The sequence below is a fragment of the Montipora capricornis genome, chromosome 4 (assembly GCF_036669925.1).
Source record: "Montipora capricornis isolate CH-2021 chromosome 4, ASM3666992v2, whole genome shotgun sequence".
Lineage (NCBI taxonomy): Eukaryota > Metazoa > Cnidaria > Anthozoa > Scleractinia > Acroporidae > Montipora > Montipora capricornis.
Window position 1 is genome coordinate 32,945,972 of NC_090886.1, and position 17,782 is coordinate 32,963,753.

The 17,782-nt window shown below is 38.8% G+C and overlaps 1 protein-coding gene, 1 long non-coding RNA gene and 1 pseudogene across 2 annotated transcripts in view; 1 reads left to right on the plus strand and 2 right to left on the minus strand.

Annotated features, from left to right (window-relative positions):
- LOC138045965 (uncharacterized) overlaps nt 1–17,782 on the plus strand; it is a 315,585-nt gene that overhangs the window by 237,182 nt on the left and 60,621 nt on the right. The window lies entirely within an intron of this gene.
- Nucleotides 7,130–8,092, minus strand: LOC138046571 (uncharacterized; annotated as a pseudogene).
- On the minus strand, nt 15,083–16,160 carry LOC138044875 (uncharacterized). The gene is made up of 3 exons (XR_011131519.1): nt 16,125–16,160; nt 15,724–15,813; nt 15,083–15,219 (listed from the first exon to the last, which is right to left on the minus strand). It is a non-coding gene; the product is annotated as an uncharacterized lncRNA (long non-coding RNA).

Genomic DNA, 17,782 nt, shown 5'->3' on the forward strand with positions numbered 1-17,782 from the left:
GTGTATTCTCAGCGTTGTTTAGCGTTGTTTTGCGTGGCGTTATATTCTTACGTTGTTTAGCGTTGCGTTGCCTCTTAGCGTTGCATTGCATTGTATTCTCAGCGTTGTTGCAGCATTGCAGACCTGTAATGTACGTGCACCTGTCCATATGTATTTGCCACTTTCCTTTCTTGCTGGCAGTGTTTTTTGAGGCACTGGCACCTGTGCATCAGTGTAGGTCTGCCTTCCCATGCCTTTTGCTGTGTTCCGTCGTGCACCTATGCCAGTGCATGCCTGGAACTTATGTTGGTAAACCTGTGCAGTCGCCAGTCTTTTGTGGTCCACCTGCACGTTTGTGTGAATTGTTATGCACACGTGCCATACACCTGTATAGGTGTTCCTTCGTGCCAGCAGTGTTTTACGAGGCACTCATGTCAGTGCGCCGGTCAGGGGTCGGTGTCCCTTGCATTTCACTGTGTTCGTTCAAGCAGCTGCGCCCTTGCATGCCTCTAGCTAGCCTTGGTAAACCTGTGCATTCAGCGGTCTGCTGTTGTCCACATGCGCGTGGATCCCTCACGTTTGTTGTAGTTTCTGGGTTGTTCTCCCACCCCACCCTCCTTCCTCCCTTTCCTCCTCCTCCTCTAGGCAGTAGGAAAAAGGTACGAATTCTAAGACGTTTGACGAAAGCCACACTTGTATGTGCGGCGAAAGGCGGGGACGCAACAGGCGGGTGCTGGCAGTTTGCAGTAGCACGTTGCAGTGGTCTAGGCTGTTAGCGTGGTCATGAGCAGTTCTTTGGTTGTTGGGTGCCGTCGGAAGTGGGCGATTCCGGGCTCTGGCTTAGGTGCCATGAGCCCTTCTCTCCGAGCCATCTAGGCTCGGAGGTCCTCCGGCTGGGCGTGGGGGCTCATGGCTGGGTTGTCAGGTTTTGCCAGCCATCGGTGCAGTCTCGGGCACCCAACCTCCAAAGAGCGACGCAGGTTGTTTAACGAGGTTAAATGAAGTTTAACCAAGTAAACAACTAGGAGCGACTGCAGCCAATTGGTCAGTGGTTTTAGTATACTAGCGCATGCGTGGAATTCCTCGTGCTTTAGGCTGTAACACTTTTTTATCAGTGTGGCGGGAAGTAGGAGCATTGTGTGGAGCGTTTAGCGGTTTTTGTTCCCTCCCTCCCCACCCTCATCTTTAATAATAACCTTTATTTAAAGAGGGTAACACAAATCACTAAAAGGTATTCTCCACTGTGTATCTGTGTGACGGGTGCCCGTTTTTCTCGGGGGCATGGGGGCTCATGGCTGGGTTGTCAGGTTTTGCCAGCCATCGGTGCTGCCTCGGGCACCCAACCTCCATAGAGCGACGCGGTTGTTTACCAACAATGCGTTGTTTACCATTTCAAGTGTGATCTGTGTGATACGGATTACGTCGGCTACACATGCTGACACCTGTATCAACGCATTGCAGAACATAACCAGTGTTCGACACTAACGCTTGCCTGATTGCCCGGGGCAAGCGAAATTTTATTCGTGGGCAAGTAAAACAACTCAAAGGCTTGCCCGATTGGGCAATCAGAATTTTTGTTTGACTAATATTTTGCGGAACGATTTGATTTGCAACGAAGAAAGTGACTAGTAATGTAACGTAGTCACAGCAAACACTATTAAAAAATAACAATGTTACATCTCTTTGCGGCATTAATTTCTCTGTTTAAATATATTGTTACAAATCACAAAATAGATTGGAAGAAGGAACACGTTCGTAAGCGCCATATTTCTCCGTGCAAAAAGAATATTTGTAACAGTGGAACCCAGTTTTTGCACGGCCAAATACGCTATGACACTGCTTTGATATTGAACAAGGGCACAAGAAAATTCTACCTTTTGTCGCGCAATTTCAACCAGCTTTCAAAGGGTTTAAGAACATTTTCTTGGACAAGTGGCATTTAATTCAAAACCAACCTAATCTCAGAGAGAAATTCAAGGAATCTCCCTTAATCTCTTATAGAACAGGAAAATCGCTTTAAGATATATACCCTTGTCAAAGCAAAACTGTGAAGGCTGCTAAAACACCATGGAGACAGAGCAGGAGTCACGTTGCTCTTCCTAACCCATTTTACACACATTTTACAGAAAAGTGACATTTTTATAAGCCTCTTTTGGGTTTTAATGGGCAACTGGTTTTTAGAAGGTGGGCAGCCGAAAAAAACCATGGGCAACCAAAAACACAAAACTGGTAGCCCAAAGGGCAAATTAGTAAGAAAGTAAGTGTCGAACACTGTATAAGGGATCTACCATCGGGAAACACGTCAGAGATCAACATGAGAGGGACCCAAGGGGCATATCTCGTAATTGCAAGATCTTACGGAAGTGCCAGAGCAAATTTGACTGCTTAAAGTGCCCCCGTAATGAAATATCAATTCTTATTTTTCATCGTATTTCAAAACTATGTTAACTAAACACTAAGCGACCAAAGTTTTAGGCCTTGATTTAAAAAAGACACCTGTTTATTTTAACTGGAATTTTCCTATTTAATGGTCCGCCATTACTAACTTGAGAGAGTTGGTCGAGGAGAAAATGACCTCGAAGGTTCACCAGTTTAAAAATGCAATCCGTGTGTACGCCGCAGAATTAATGGTCAGCACGAGAGTTTTGGGCTTTCAGACTTTTAAACTCGCTTTTGCATATATAACAAGCTGCATTCACACGCTGAAAATTTAAGCTAGTAAGCCTTTGACGTCACTTTTCCCTGGATCCAAGCCTCTGAGGCCCAATCGGTCAGTTTTGAACGTGAGTAATGGCGGACCGCGAAATATAAAACTTACGCTCAAAGTAAACGGTCTTTGGACCAAAATCAAAGCTCAAAATGTTGCAAGTCAGTTTTTAGGCAAATACACTCTCAATTTCTGAAGAAAAAAAGGAAGTGGTTTTTTTTTTTTAAATCACACGGGCACTTTAATTTATGAGATGCTTTTTATAAAAGAACTATAGCCAACTTTGAACACACAGTGTGACTCCATCCGTGCAAAGTTATTTTTTTAGCTCGGGGTATTTCATGTATTTCTTTCGTTGCCTAAATTCGATATTTAGTCCAGGGCAACACCATACCGTCATGACCAAGATAACCCACTCATTAACACAAATATTGCACATCTGCAGTTTACACAATATAATCTACACAACATAATGATACTACTGCAAAAGAATTTCATATGCACCAGATGATGATACTAAATGTTGAACATTATTATTATTATTATTATTATTATTATTATTATTATTATTATTATTACTGTAACAAAAGTTAAACTGATTAAAAAAGTTGAGGGCACAGATTTTAACCACAAGATCACAATATAACAGTGTACTCCTTACAGACTTACCAAGTTACTCGTCACATGATAAACAATATAGCCTTGTTTGCATAAATATCATTGTTACCAAAGCCATCGTCAATCTGAAGAAACACACATCAGCACTAAGATGTCAGGAGAGAGTACTTCTAGTTTTAATAAAAGTAATTATCTAATAATAATTACATATGTATTTTCTCATTGAACAATCCAGTTCATCATCTTCAAGGGAACTGCTCCCAATGGCTTAAAACGAACACATTACTGCCTGTTAAGTATAGGAAATCATATGCACATGAGGGAATTTTGTGACTTAAGGGCACGAGTGATGTTTAGAGAGTTTTCAAAATTGCACGAGACGTAGGTGAGTGCAATTTGAGAACTTTCAAAACACCACAAGTGACCATAAAATTAATCACAAAATGCAAGAACAAGTACATATGCTTTTATATTTTTTTATACACATGTCCTCAACAAAATCTCTCGATTGCTTTGTTTCCATAGCAACTTCCATATTGCACTCTATTTTTTTGCACCCTATAACCTATGCGTTGCCGAACAGTGTTCAACGTGAGTAGTGCAGGAAAAAAGGAACGAAGGACATGGGGCATGGGCAAGGGTAGGTTATGTGAGGGGATGTGACTCCTTCATTCCGGACTGATGACAAGACAGAATCGTAATCAAACTTCAACTTACAGGTAAGTCTCGTTTAACCTGAAAATTCTACCTTGTCATCAGTCTACGTCACTACGGAGTCACATGAGACTTCAAAGTCCTGCATTACGAACAAATCATAGCAGTATATGGAATGTTTATTCCCAACTCGAGAGAGAATAGTACAGTAAAACAGATCACAGTGTATCTGGATTCAGCAGCATACAAACAAAATTAGTTGAGGCAAGGTCAACAGGCTTGTCATAAAACTTTGCAAATGTACTGGAATTAGACCATCCTGCGCTTTGCATAATCACTGCTAGGCTTAGACCTTTGGCCTTACAGCTGGATGTTGATGCAGCTCTGTTGCTATGAGCAGAGTATTTGTTAATGTCGATCCCTGCTGACTCTAGCACTTGCTTAACCCATCTAGAAATGGTATCTTTGGATACAGGTTTAAATGGTTTAACATAACTTATCAGTAACTGTGAGTGTTCCTCTCTCAACTGTTTCGTACGCTGCAAGTATTCCTTAAGATGTTCTACCACGCAAAATTTCTTGTCACTTTGGAAAGAGAGTAGGTCAATGGATGCTAGATGTCGCCCAGGCTTACTCTGTTTCAGTTTCTCACAAATAGTTACTCCGTAGCGGTCACTCATTTCTTGGATGTAGTTAACATCAAACTTATGTATGGTCTGGCCACGCTGTCCCGTAGTGAGACAAAGTAGCATGGTCAAATTTAGAGTAAGCTGCTTAAGAGATAAGGACCTCAAAGGTGCAGCAGCTCTTAAATAACCTAACACAATGTTAACGTCCCAGATTTCAGTATATTTGGGCAAAGCTAGTTTTAACTCAAAAATCCCTTTCATGCAACGAGTTACTAAAGCGTGCTCTCCAAACTTTACTCCGTCTTCCAAAACAAGTATTGAAGAGACCCCAGAACGCGCTGTGTTTATGGCGCTGTATCCTAAGCCTGATTTGTAAAGAGAGACGAGAAATTCAATGCCGTTTGTCACCCCAGGCTGAAAAACATTAATGTTTTTGTCCCGACAGTACTGATTCCATTTGGTAAGGTACGTGTGGTATTGCTTAGAGGTACCGTCCCTCCATGATGCCATAAGGACAGCCTTTGCTGCAGGTGATAAAGCATACTTGTTCAGTCCCTCCCTGATAAGTGACATACGAGGAGGTTTAACCTGTGCCAGATCGGATGATTTTCCTTGGGATGGCTTGGCAGTTGAAGTAAGTCTTTCCGTGCTTTTAGATACACTGGGTTTTGTTTGAGTAGTTGGAGAGCTCTGGGGTACCATGGTTGTGTGGACCTATCCGGGAGCATGCAAATCCCCTGTGCACCCTCGGTTGTCAGTTTGTTCAACACTGTTGGAATAACACTAAACGAAGGAAAAGCATAAAATTTAAGGTTGGACCAATTCAGGCTAAATGCATCGGTGGCAATAGCCTCTGGTTTTGGTCTGTAAGACACATAATGTGGAAACTGGTGGTTTATGCGAGAGCCAAACAAATCTATATCAGGTTTGAAGTCTAGCACCTCAAGAGCACCAATTAATGATACCTTGTCAAGCCTCCACTCAGATGCTCTTTGGTTTCTGCTAGATTCAAAATCTGCAATAAGATTTTGTTTTCCAGGAATATGTGCAGTACTAAGTCAGAGCTTACGATCTACACACCATTCCCAGATCTTCTTGGCCACAGAATTGCAAGAAACTGAGTGGCTTGTTCCCATGTGATTAATCACATTCACTGCTGTAGTGTTGTCACACATTATTCTGATATGTGTGTTGCTCTTATCTTTAGCAAACGTTTGGAGCCCCAGCAAAATAGCAAACATTTCCAGATAGTTGATGTGTTGTTTAGATTCTGAATGGGACCAATTGCCTCCTGAAGACACCTGAAAATTCTGCCCCCCAGCCCATAAGGGAAGCATCTGTTGTTATTTGGTGCTGGGGGTGTGGGTGGTTGATTACATTGTACGCATTTCCCACATGTTGAATCCACCAATGTAATTCAGACTTAGCATGAGAGGACAAAGACATGGAGTCATCAAAATCACCCTTTGATCTCAAAAGGGCTTGGGATCTTTTTCCAGGTGTCGTAGTAAAAAGCGCCATGCATCACACCAGGGAAGCTAGAAACTATTTTCCCAATGACACTAGCCACTTCCCTAATAGAAGGTGAAGGGTTTGCTAGTAACTCAGTACAGACATTTTGTAAACTGGTAGCTTTCTCCCTGGTCAGTTGTATTGTCATTGCCACTGAATTTATTACAAATCCCAGGATAGTAAGCACTTGTGTGGGTATTAGGGTGGACTTTTCTGGATGCACAACCAAACCTAATTTATCAAGCAGGACAGTAGTATCTATAACATTTTGGGACACATTTCTCATAGGTTTGCTCTTGTAGGTAAAGGTCATCAAGATGTGCCACAACTATGTGTCCTTGTTTGTGCAGCGTAGACAGAGGAGGCTTAAGAATTTTAGTAAATAGACGGGGAGCACACGATAACCTATTAGGAAGGCAGGTAAATTCATATAACTCTCCCTCCCAGATAAACCGTAAAAATTTTCGATCCGAAGATGGAATGGGGATAGAGTAATAGGCGTCCTTCATGTCAACAGCCACCATATAACAATTTTGGGTAACTAGTTTCGTTATGGTAGAAAGCGAGTCCATTTTAAAATGATAATGACTCACTGATTCATTAAATCTCTTGAGATTTAGTATAAGTCGATGGGTCCCATCCTTCTTGGGACGAAGGAATACATTAGAACAAAATTTGCCCAGATATAGGTGGCACCTTGGTGACGACACTTTTCTCAAGTAACTTATGCACTTCTTGACGAACAATGTGATATTCATGTTCTGAAAAGATTTGATTAGGCAATTTGTGTTGAACAGGGGTGGCAGTACACTCAATAGCTGCTCCAAAAAACATCAGATAAGATGATTTTGTCACTGGTGAGAGTCCTCCAAGCTGCAAAATGAGCAGCCACCTGCCCAGCCATAAATGTATGACATAACATTTGTAGAAAATTCACCAGGTGGGGCAGGAAACTTCCAAAAGCACTCGCCCTGTCCTAAATTTGAAACAGTTGTTCCATTATTTCTTGTCGGTGTTTGGCGATTTTTTCTTAATTTTTGTAGTGCCGGTTTTGGCCTTTCCACAAAAAATCTCTTTTAGGACCTTTAGAGTAATGGTCATATTGGTTAGAGGTTTGCTGTTTCCCTTTAAAGGGACCACTCTTAGATGAGGATGCAAAGGAATGGCTAATTCTGCTCGCTTCTTTGGCATCTCGCAATTGCTTTGCCAGGTCGTCCCCGAAGAGGTATGGGATAGTGATGGGCACTTCAGCTGAGCAAATAGCAGAGTACTCCGGTTTCAATGATGGTTTGATTTCATCTCTTCGCAGCTGGGTTAGCTGTGTATTTACATGCCCCAGCATTGCAATTGTGTCAACTTGTTTAGCCATTACTTTGTTGTTTTCTAGGCTAGTGGGAGTTTGAATAAGCACATTGGTCGTTTGTAATGTCGTAAAAGTAATTTTACGAATAACCTGCTGCAAATTTGAGATCTTCAACTCGGTTTTCTTTTTCTTGGCATTTAATTGACTCCATATCTCGGGGTTGACTTTCATACTCTTTATGTCAGGACAGTTCTGAGGCTGTTTATATTTGTCCGAGAAATTTTTAATTTTGTCAGAAGACAGCTTCTTGCCCCATCGTTATAGAGCAATATCAGCCAGCTCTTGCTGGATTTTGTCGCCGGTGGTGTCATCCTCGTCAAGGCCGTTTGCAAAGCCCTGGAGAAGCTGTGTCTCCTTGGGGGGGATTTCCCGCTCTTTTTGGCCGGTGGCCTTTGAGCACTCGGTGAGTATTTGGATATCATCTGCTTCCTCCACATCATCACTAGCGTGAAGACTAATATTATCATCCGAGGGACTAAGATAACGCCGTCGTTTGCCCGACTTGTAAGAGGTTTCTTCATGCTCAGAGTCTGAATTATCCGATACAGCGGATGTTGACGGCCTCTTTAAGCCCTGTGGGCGTTCGTCAGGGGCTGGCTTTTCACACAGTTTAGCTAAAAGACTAGCCATTTTACCCATGTTGTTGTTTATATTATCTAGCGATCACGCAAGAGCTCGGTGAGAGAGGTTAGGTAGATCTACCATTCTTGGAGAGCTGTCTGAGGTGCCGTGCACATCACCCGACGTTGCTGTGTTTTCATCAGACATTTTGGGCAAAAATCGCTCGAGGTGTCAGAAGAAAAATCTGGTAAGTTTAGAATTTACACTTACCTTCTTTTCCAGGTATGTCAAAGGTGGAAAACCCCGGCGATGGCGTAGATTTATAAAGATTTAGAATTGAAATGACTCACAACGTGATACTGTCAGCGAAACGCAAAGCACACTGTTCGGCAACGCGCATGCGCTTCTCATGTGACTCCGTAGTGACGTAGACTGATGACAAGGTAGAACCAGAATTTTCCCCTTGAAGTATCCTCTAAATTCCTTTGCAACCAAATAAACAGAATGCATATCAACGACTAGTCTGTATTGTTGAAAGAATTCCCCATTTTTCTCCCTTCACGTTCAAGTTCAAGTTCATTTATTCACACTTATTCAACTACAATACAACATCAATAAGAGTAAAAAAAACAACAAAGAAGAAAGTGTGTTGCAGCCAAAGTAGCCAAGCTTTCGAGTTGGCTGCTACCACAGGGCGGTTACAAGTGGGTGGAGGTTATGCAGTACTTATAGAAACTAGTTATAAAGCTCTGGCTAAGTTAATCGCACGTATAACTGTCAAGTAGAGCAAGTTTGTATTCTTTTTTAAAACTGCCAAAGAGGAGACACTTAATTTTCATAGGTATTGCTTCCCAGGAATGTGATGCGACTACGCTAAACCTCGGTAGGCCATAATTACTTCTAGAAAATGGCCTGTACAGGTTTCGATTAGAGGCATACCTGGTATTACAATTAGGGGCCAGTCGAAGCTACAATAGGTGAACTATATCATAGCGAGAGGAAGGTATATACTTTTATTGATTTATGTATTTTATGCACAAGAGCGCCAATTTTTAATTTAAAAATATTCTCTAACTTTAAAATTTCTAATAGTGTAAAGTACGGTGTGAGACTTTCTCTTTTGTTTGCAAAAAGATGCAGCGAATACAGTTATTTTGACCTATTTTGATTTTATGTAACTTAGTTTGGTATGCCTCTACTCACATAACCCCCCCCCCCCCCCTCTTTTCTTCTCCAGTACCTCCATCCTGCCCCACCATTCCTTCACACATCTATCCCCCCTTGAATACCACTGACACTCACAGACATTACATTGTATACTCACTCCCTCCCTCTGGATTTGCTGCCTACTCCGTAATCCACTTGATCATGCAACTGAGCAGTTGAATCAAATTTCTCAGAAGATTTTATTATTCACCCCAGGCCACACTCAGTCCAAACAAACATGCAATGCAACACCAGAGCCACATATGGCAGAGTCACGCCAACGCAATTGCGTACATGAAATATATTTCTGTAGAGAAATAGAGGAATTGAAAGGCCGCACTCACAAATAAAATTGTCATGTAGAAGATGATTTTTACAACAAGGCCAAACATTTCTTGAAAGAAAAAAAAGCAGAGAAGCAACTCCGCCTTTCAGGAAACAAAGATTGATTTAAGCCGAAACAATTAACAAACATGAAACAAAATAATAACTCGAAGGAAATGGGTTACAGAAACTCTTCACAGGAAACTACAAGAAAGTAGTTCCAAAATGGGAACTGTTTCAAGCCTTGTTCCAAGCACAAAGTCGAATTACGGAATACTGGCTTCAAGAAATTATGCAGAAATCAGCCAGAAAGTTGTCAACACATCCATTCCATGCACAGAAAATCTCCAACAACCAATGGCATCTCCAACAGTCCTCTATTTGATAGAGATCGACCTGATGGTAAAATGCCAAACTTGTACCCCAACATGCTTTTAGGAAAAATAACTGAGATCGAAAACCATTATGCTCGAGTAGTGACCAAGTTTGTGCAGTGCTACTAATCTTACTTTCGATTATTTCAAAGACATTTCCTTTATATTCAGCTTGTAAACAGGCCATTTTGCAAAATAAGTAATTTCCTTTCAAGATAAATTGTAATTTATTAATATGATAACAGTACAAATAATATCATTGTTACGATTAATGGTAATGTAGTTACTTTCCAGTTGTGTACATATACTGCTCTATTTGAATGAAAATCTGAGAGACAAATATTTATGAATCTTGTATTATACAAGTTATATTGCCAAAGGAATGATTAAAGAATAATACCGTTTTTTCATTATGAAAAGTAGTCCTACTTGTGCAAGACAGAAAAGGGTCTAGCTTTGACAAAGGGCTAACATTGGAAATGTCAGCTTTCAAATTTCTTGCAATGATCAATTTACCATATCAACTCAGTTGATAAACCCTTTTCTTTATTTCACTTCCCCACTGACACAGAACTACAGCTTCTTTACAAACTAAACCCGTTTATCCTACATGTGAAAGAATGCTTTACTTCCATCATCCATGAACCAATATTCATAACCCAAAAACCAATACAACGGTTGTTTTGGACTAAACACTGCAAATAACTGATTACTCTAATCACTACAATGCGTGCCAATCGCTGCTTACCTAGAATTCAGTGTCTTGTGGGATAATGTTAACCTTATAATCAATAAAAAGCGGCCATCCTCGAACATTGACAATCTGAAAGTTAAGGATAAAGATCTCCAGCATCCATCTTCAATATCAAATGCTATTAACAGGTACTTCTGTAATGTTCCGACTGAACTTGCATCGAAACTGCCAAAAGCAGATCGCCACTACTCAACCTATATGAAGAGGAAAAAGTCAACCTTTCGCTTCGCTCAAGTAAATGAAACCGAGGTTTATCTACTATTAGAAAGTATTGACACAAAGAAATCTTTTGGCTATGATAACGTACATCCGCTCTTATTATCCTCTGCTGCACTTGAAATATTTCGACCGCTGACACATATCATAAATTTGTCACTTAAACATAGCATATTTCCTGATAACTTGAAAATTGCCAAAGTTATACCAATCTATAAACAAGGCTCTCGTTCTTCATGCAATAACTATCGTCCCATATCAGTCCTTTCAGCACTAAGTAAAATCTTTGAGAGATGCGTTCTTAACCAATTATCATTTTATCTCACCTATGAAGATATTTGGTACCAAATCAATATGGCTTTAGATCTGGCATGAGCACGGTTGACTGCTTGGTAGACCTTATAGATGAAATAACAAAAGCCCTTGACGAAGGAAATTATGCCATTTCCATATTTCTAGACCTAAGTAAAGCATTCGATACGGTCAACCATTATATCCTATTATCAAAACTTGACGTTTATGGTATACGAGACATTGAAAACAAGTTTAGATCTTACCTAAACAAAAGGAAGCAAAAAGTGTTTGTTAATGGCGTTGAATCTGACTTCCTAGAAATAAACTCAGGAGTACCCCAAGGGTCGATCTTAGGTCCGGTTCTTTTTCTAGTTTATATAAATGATATTATTAATGCAACTAACTACTTTTCCATAAGACTATTTGCCGATGATACTTCGCTGACTGTGGCTGGTAAGGAACTAGAGTTATTGCCAGCAATTTATGAATGGCTTTGTTCTAACAGATTAACTTTGAATTTAAGTAAAACAAAATACTTAGTTTTCCAACCGAGACAAAAAGTTAATTCTAACTTACACCCTCCTCTAAAAATTGCCGACCAATATCTTGAGCAGTCGTACAACATTAAATACTTAGGATTAGTTCTTGATTGCTTTTTGTCTTGGAAAGATCACATTGACCATATTAGTAGTAAAATCAGCAAAAGTGTAAATATCATCGCAAAGCTGAAACGACATGTAACAAAGCAGTCTTTGATAAGTATCTACTACGCACTTGTCTACCCCTATTTAAACTACGGCTGCATTCTGTGGGGTAATAATTACGAAGCTCCAGTATCACAATTGGTAAAGCTGCAAAACCAAGCTGTAAGAGTTATTAATAATGTTCCACTTCGAGATCATATTACGCCTCATTATGTAAACCTTGGCCTCATTAAGCTCCCTGACATTGTTAAGCTAAATACCTGCCAACTGATTTATGATCACTTAGTAGATAAAAAGCCATCTAATTTCACGTTGGCCTTTGTATCTGAGCAATATAATTATGATACAAGAAGTGCATCCCTGCAATACCTAAATCCTAGTAGCTTTAGAATAAATATACGCAAATTCTGCCCAACAGTTATAGGATGTTACTATTGGAATGATATTCCCTTATCTATACGTGAAAAGACAACTAAAAAATCGTTCAAAAGAGCACTTTTCAACTATTATCTTGCTCAGTATTAATCATCGTCACGCCGACTCTCCAATGTTGCATATATATATATATATATATATATATATATATAATGAAATAACGTGATAAATTGATCATCAGCTAAAAGTGCTCAATGGGTTTACCAGAGCTTTGGCTAGATACGTAGACTTGAACTAGGTCAAAAACATTTATTTGCTACTCCGAGTTTCATGCTTCTCACGAAGCAGTTGCCTGATGATTGCTTCGTGAGAAGCATGAAACTCGGTGTAGCAAATAAATGTTTTTGACCTAGTTCAAGTCTACGTATCTCTCTCTATATATATATATATATATATATATATATATGTGTGTGTGTGTGTGTGTGTATATATCTTTTCCTCTCTTTATATATTTTTGATAGTTTTTTATAGTAATAGTGCTAATACTTCTCTTTTTTCTCTTTTAACCTAAATAAAACTGTAATTTAATCAAAGGGCATGTAATTAGTTTAACTATATCTTGCCCTCTCCATTTATTCTTGAAACCTGTTATTTAATTTCACAAATAGCATCGTCATCTTCAAATATTGTAGTACTATGTAAATATAAAATAAATAAATGGAGGAAATTAAAAAAAAATAATAATAATAAATTCAGTGTCTGACACTTGCAGACCACAGACTTGCTTTCTGTTTCCTCGTAAATAACCTCAGTCAGTTATCATGCCCCCGTTCGGCAAAATAAGTTGAGGGAGCTAAAGTTTGCAAAACTTTTAACAATGAGATGCATTTTCCTTCCACGTAATGTAAACAAATGAGGTAAATAAAAAATATGCAAGTCTGCAAATGACTAACAAAAGTGTTTACTCTCCTTTTTTCCGAGAATTCTCTCCACGCGTGGGGTGAGTGAAAGAGTTTCACAACCACTATCTCTGACAAATGGCCTATGAGATTTAATTCTCGATGTACTTAGTAAAATTGCATTCTATCTCCCTTTGTTCGCGTTTAGTTTGCTTAGCTTCAATAAGTTCAACTGAAAGAGCTGTATTAAGAGACTTTGGGTACCATGCATATCGGAGCAAAATTAGTTTCAAGCCACTGCTTCCGGGATTTTTGACGCGGACTGGAATTTGAAGGAACAAAACGGTAAGATTATTTAACAAGCCTTTTTGAGATCATGTAAGGCAGACGAAAGTAACTATTCTGACTGTGCAGCTATGTTATCTAGAACAAGTTCCAACGCCACAATCTGCATCGCGAGTAAAAAATTATGCAACTTTGCAGCGTGCAGATGTTCACGTTTCCACCACAACATTAAGATTTAAACTTACACTTTCTTTTTTGCTTTCTCACTTTTTCTTTTTTTGGAGTAATTTTAACTCCTAAATTTAACTCCAAAAATGGGGTTGAAATAACTCCTAAACTGGGGTTAAGTTAACTCTTCATATAGGGTACTTTTAACTCTTCCTGGAGATATAAAGACTCCAAAATGGAGTAAAAAGTTTAGGTTCAAAATAACTCCTTTTTTGGAGTATCTTTAACTCCAAAATGGAGTGCAAAGTTTAGGTTCAAAATAACTCCTTTTTGGGGGTAACTTTAACCCCTTGTTTTTCAACTCCAAAACGAGGGTTGAAATTACTCCAAAAATGGGGTAAGAATCTTCTGTTCACAATAACTCCTTTCCGAGGGTCATTTCAACTCGTCTACTTTAACTCTAAATCTGGGGTTAACTGAACTTCCACAATAGAGCAAAGACAACATTAATTCTTGTACATCATGCAATTTACTGGTAGAACATTCCAAAACAAATTACTTACACATAAGCAATGATTTAAAATTTTGAAATGCCACATTAACAAATGAATTTTGAATGCGTGAGACAATGTTTCAGACAATGTTTCATGTTTAAAAACTAACCTCTTGCTTATCAATTGCTTACTACTGCATTTTATATACCATGAACAAAATGGATCTTTCCTCGATAAGCATCAACTCTTTGTAATAACTGAAACCTTACACTACAATAATAATAATTTTGAAATGTCATGAATTAAATGAACATTTTTTCCTCAACATAAAATATTTACTCCTTGTAATAAATTCCTCAATAAACATTAACTCTTCGTAATAAATACTAACTGAAAACTTGAAGAAATTTATATTGCGATATCACTACAATAATAATTATTTTGAAATGTGATGAATTAAATAAACAATTTTTCCTCAACATATAAAATATTTACTCCTTGTACTAAATTTTTCAATAAACATTAACTCTAAATGTAATAAATCCTTACTGAAACCTTGAAGAAATTTATATACAGTTTTCAATAAGTTAAATTCAGTACAATATAGTGTAAATGACAAACATGGACCTGTACATGTACATGTATTATTACATCTGTTGAAAAGTAGGCTCTTAAGAATTTAAAATAACTTCATGGTTGATCAGCTTCCAATGGCCATCAACAGCTATGAATACTAAAAGTCGTTATCGGTTGTAAGGGTATGAAAGGAAAATCAAGGTGGTTATTCACACCCGTTCTACGAAAGAGTCGAAATAAATTTGTTGACTGCTACCCTCTTTTTAGCAGCCTCAGGCTGATGTTTCCCTAACAATGTCTCACAAAAAAGATAAACATTACTGACCTTAACTGGGTATGAAATGATAAAACAAAAAAGCATGCCATGACGAGGCCCAGACATTCGCAAGCGAGGTCCCTGCACCTGACGTGAGGACCTCAACTCCTTCCACTGCCACACACAGTAGATCGAGACACCAAAATTCCCCAGAGCCAACTATTCTGGGGAACCTACTTTCTTCTATAGCTTTATAAAATGAATCCTCTTCCTGAAAAAAGAGACAAAATGTATTGACCCTGAATTGCCACTGACAGTCAAGTTGCAGGAACTTTTATTTTAATCATAATCATTAATCTTGGGGTTATATTGTGCCAACTGCCAGTTCCAATAAGAAATAAAAGAGCACATACTGGCTGCATGATGAACTGTACACAAGAGTTGGCCATTTGGCAGTTCAGACAATAAATAATGTAGAAAACAAGCTTGCTCCATGGTCAGTATTTCCCAAAGACAATCATCTGTAGACAAGGTATAATTAACTCTTAAACTCTCCCATGGATGGGATAAGACAATTTAAACCTGCATGTGTAGGTTGAAAATCATTTTTTTTAAAATTACCAACAATGAATAATAATTGTACATGTATTAGGATTAGAAGACAAAGGGAATTAAGATTCAACCTAGTTTAAAATTTTTTTACCTGAATTTGATTTTTTCCTAAAACACGAAGATGTAACTTCTACAGGGGAATTAAAAGTGGAAATTGTATTACCATGGAGATCTTTACAACATCTTCTCAGACTCCCTCCTTCGTCTTTCAGAAGCCTGGGCAATATTACTACAGCAGCAGCCTCTTCAATTCCTTGTAGCAAAGAAAAATGCTTTAGATTAGAACCTTTTGGGTACATGGAACTATTTCAGACAACAGCTTTGAGGCTGGTTTATAGAGTGACATAGGCATAAGCATAACGACGTCTGCGACGTTTCGTTCGCTTCTCTTGTATTTCGCACAGTCGGCTCGTTTACCTTCCCGAGAGAAAGTTTCTCTCGAGGAAGTATTAAAGCTGAAATAAGCCGACTACGCAAAATACAATAGAAGCGAACGACTTTGTAGATGCTAACACACTTGCCAGAAAGAAACCTCTGCTAGCAGGGTAGAGAGAGAGAACTCACCTCCTCCTTTTCCAGCCTCGAAAGTGACTCTTCCTTTACGTTTGACTTCAAAAGAAAACTTCTAAACTCACTGTCCATCATCTAGACTTGCCAAACGCAAGCAATAGGCCTTTAAGTACCAAGAACTCAAAATCATTCTATTCAAGTGCTGAACAATAAGCTTAAGTCCTACATGTAATCTTTTCATTTAACTTCACAATCGAAACGACATGCATGTTTATAATTAACTGCTTTCACTAAGCTTATCTTACATTTCATGCTTATCTTACATTTCATGTAGCTTTTGTAGGATTAATACAGATTTCGACAGAAAAAGAGTTTGCATATTGTATAACGTACCTGTTGAAGACTTATTTTCCACTCAAAGCTGAAAGGAACCTGGAATTTACCGAAAGATCGACTGACCCAAACCTTGCAAACGAAAACGAGGAATACGTTGGTGATAAAAGTCGCATTGTCCGCTTAAACCTTGATCACGTGGTTTGTCACATGACTGTCAAAGAACAATGATCCTTTGACCTTTGTCGCAACAAAGCGGGATGTCGCAACAACGCGGGAAAGAGTGCAATAAACTTGTGGGAAACAGAAATCAGCGAGCGCATCAGTGATGGCGTATCGCTGTAATCTTTACAGCTGTAACTCTCTTTGCAATGCTAATAAGTAACCTTTGGAGAATGCGTTCTGTTTAGAGGGTAAAGAGGAATTGATACTAATTCCACTACATCTCCACTGGTAGATTCAAAGTAACTCTACGAAGTATTATCCCCTAGACAAGAGATAATTAAAGCATATGCAGAGTTAATTAGTTAAAACTCTAGACAGCTGAATTACGCCAACTCTCCAGTCAGAGTTAAAGTAACTCTACGGCAATAACTCCCATGTCAAGAGTAAAAACAACTCTCCTTTCAGAGTTAGTCACTCCTTTGTAGTTACTCCCATATGAGAGTTAAAAAAACTCTCCTTCTGGAGTCAAAGTTACTCTCAGAACAGTAAATTATACCAATTCTACTGACAGAGTTAAAATAACTCCCATATTAAGAGTAAAACTCTCCTTTTGGAGTTACAGTAACTCCTTTCGCGTTACTCCCATATGAGAGTAAAAATAATTCTCCTCCTGGAGTAAAGGTTACTCCAAAACAGTGAGTTATACCAACTCCACTGAGAGTGTTAAAATAACACCCATGGTGAGAGTTAAACTAACTCTCCTTTTGGAGTTATAGTAACTCCTTTGGCGTTACTCCCATATGAGAGTAAAAATAACTCTCCTCCTGGAGCAAAAGTTACTCCAAAATAGTGAGTTATACCAACTCCAATGACGGAGTTAAAATAACTCCCCTACATTGCCATCAAATTAGGGTTAAAATAATTCCTCGATAATAGTTATATTAACTCCAACCTAAAATTTAACTCCAGAAGGTAGTTAAACTAAACTCCTTTTGAGAGTTAAAATAACTCCAACAAAATAACTCCATCCTTATGGGTTACATTAACTCTACTTCGAGAGAAAATAACTCCTTTATGGAGTTATTTTAACTCGAAAAAAAGTAACTCCACCATGAGGAGTAAAATTAACTCTACTAGGGGAGTTACTATAACTCTCTAGAATTTACTGTGAAGGAAGACAGTTATTGATCAGGGAAAACGACTTTACGAGCAAT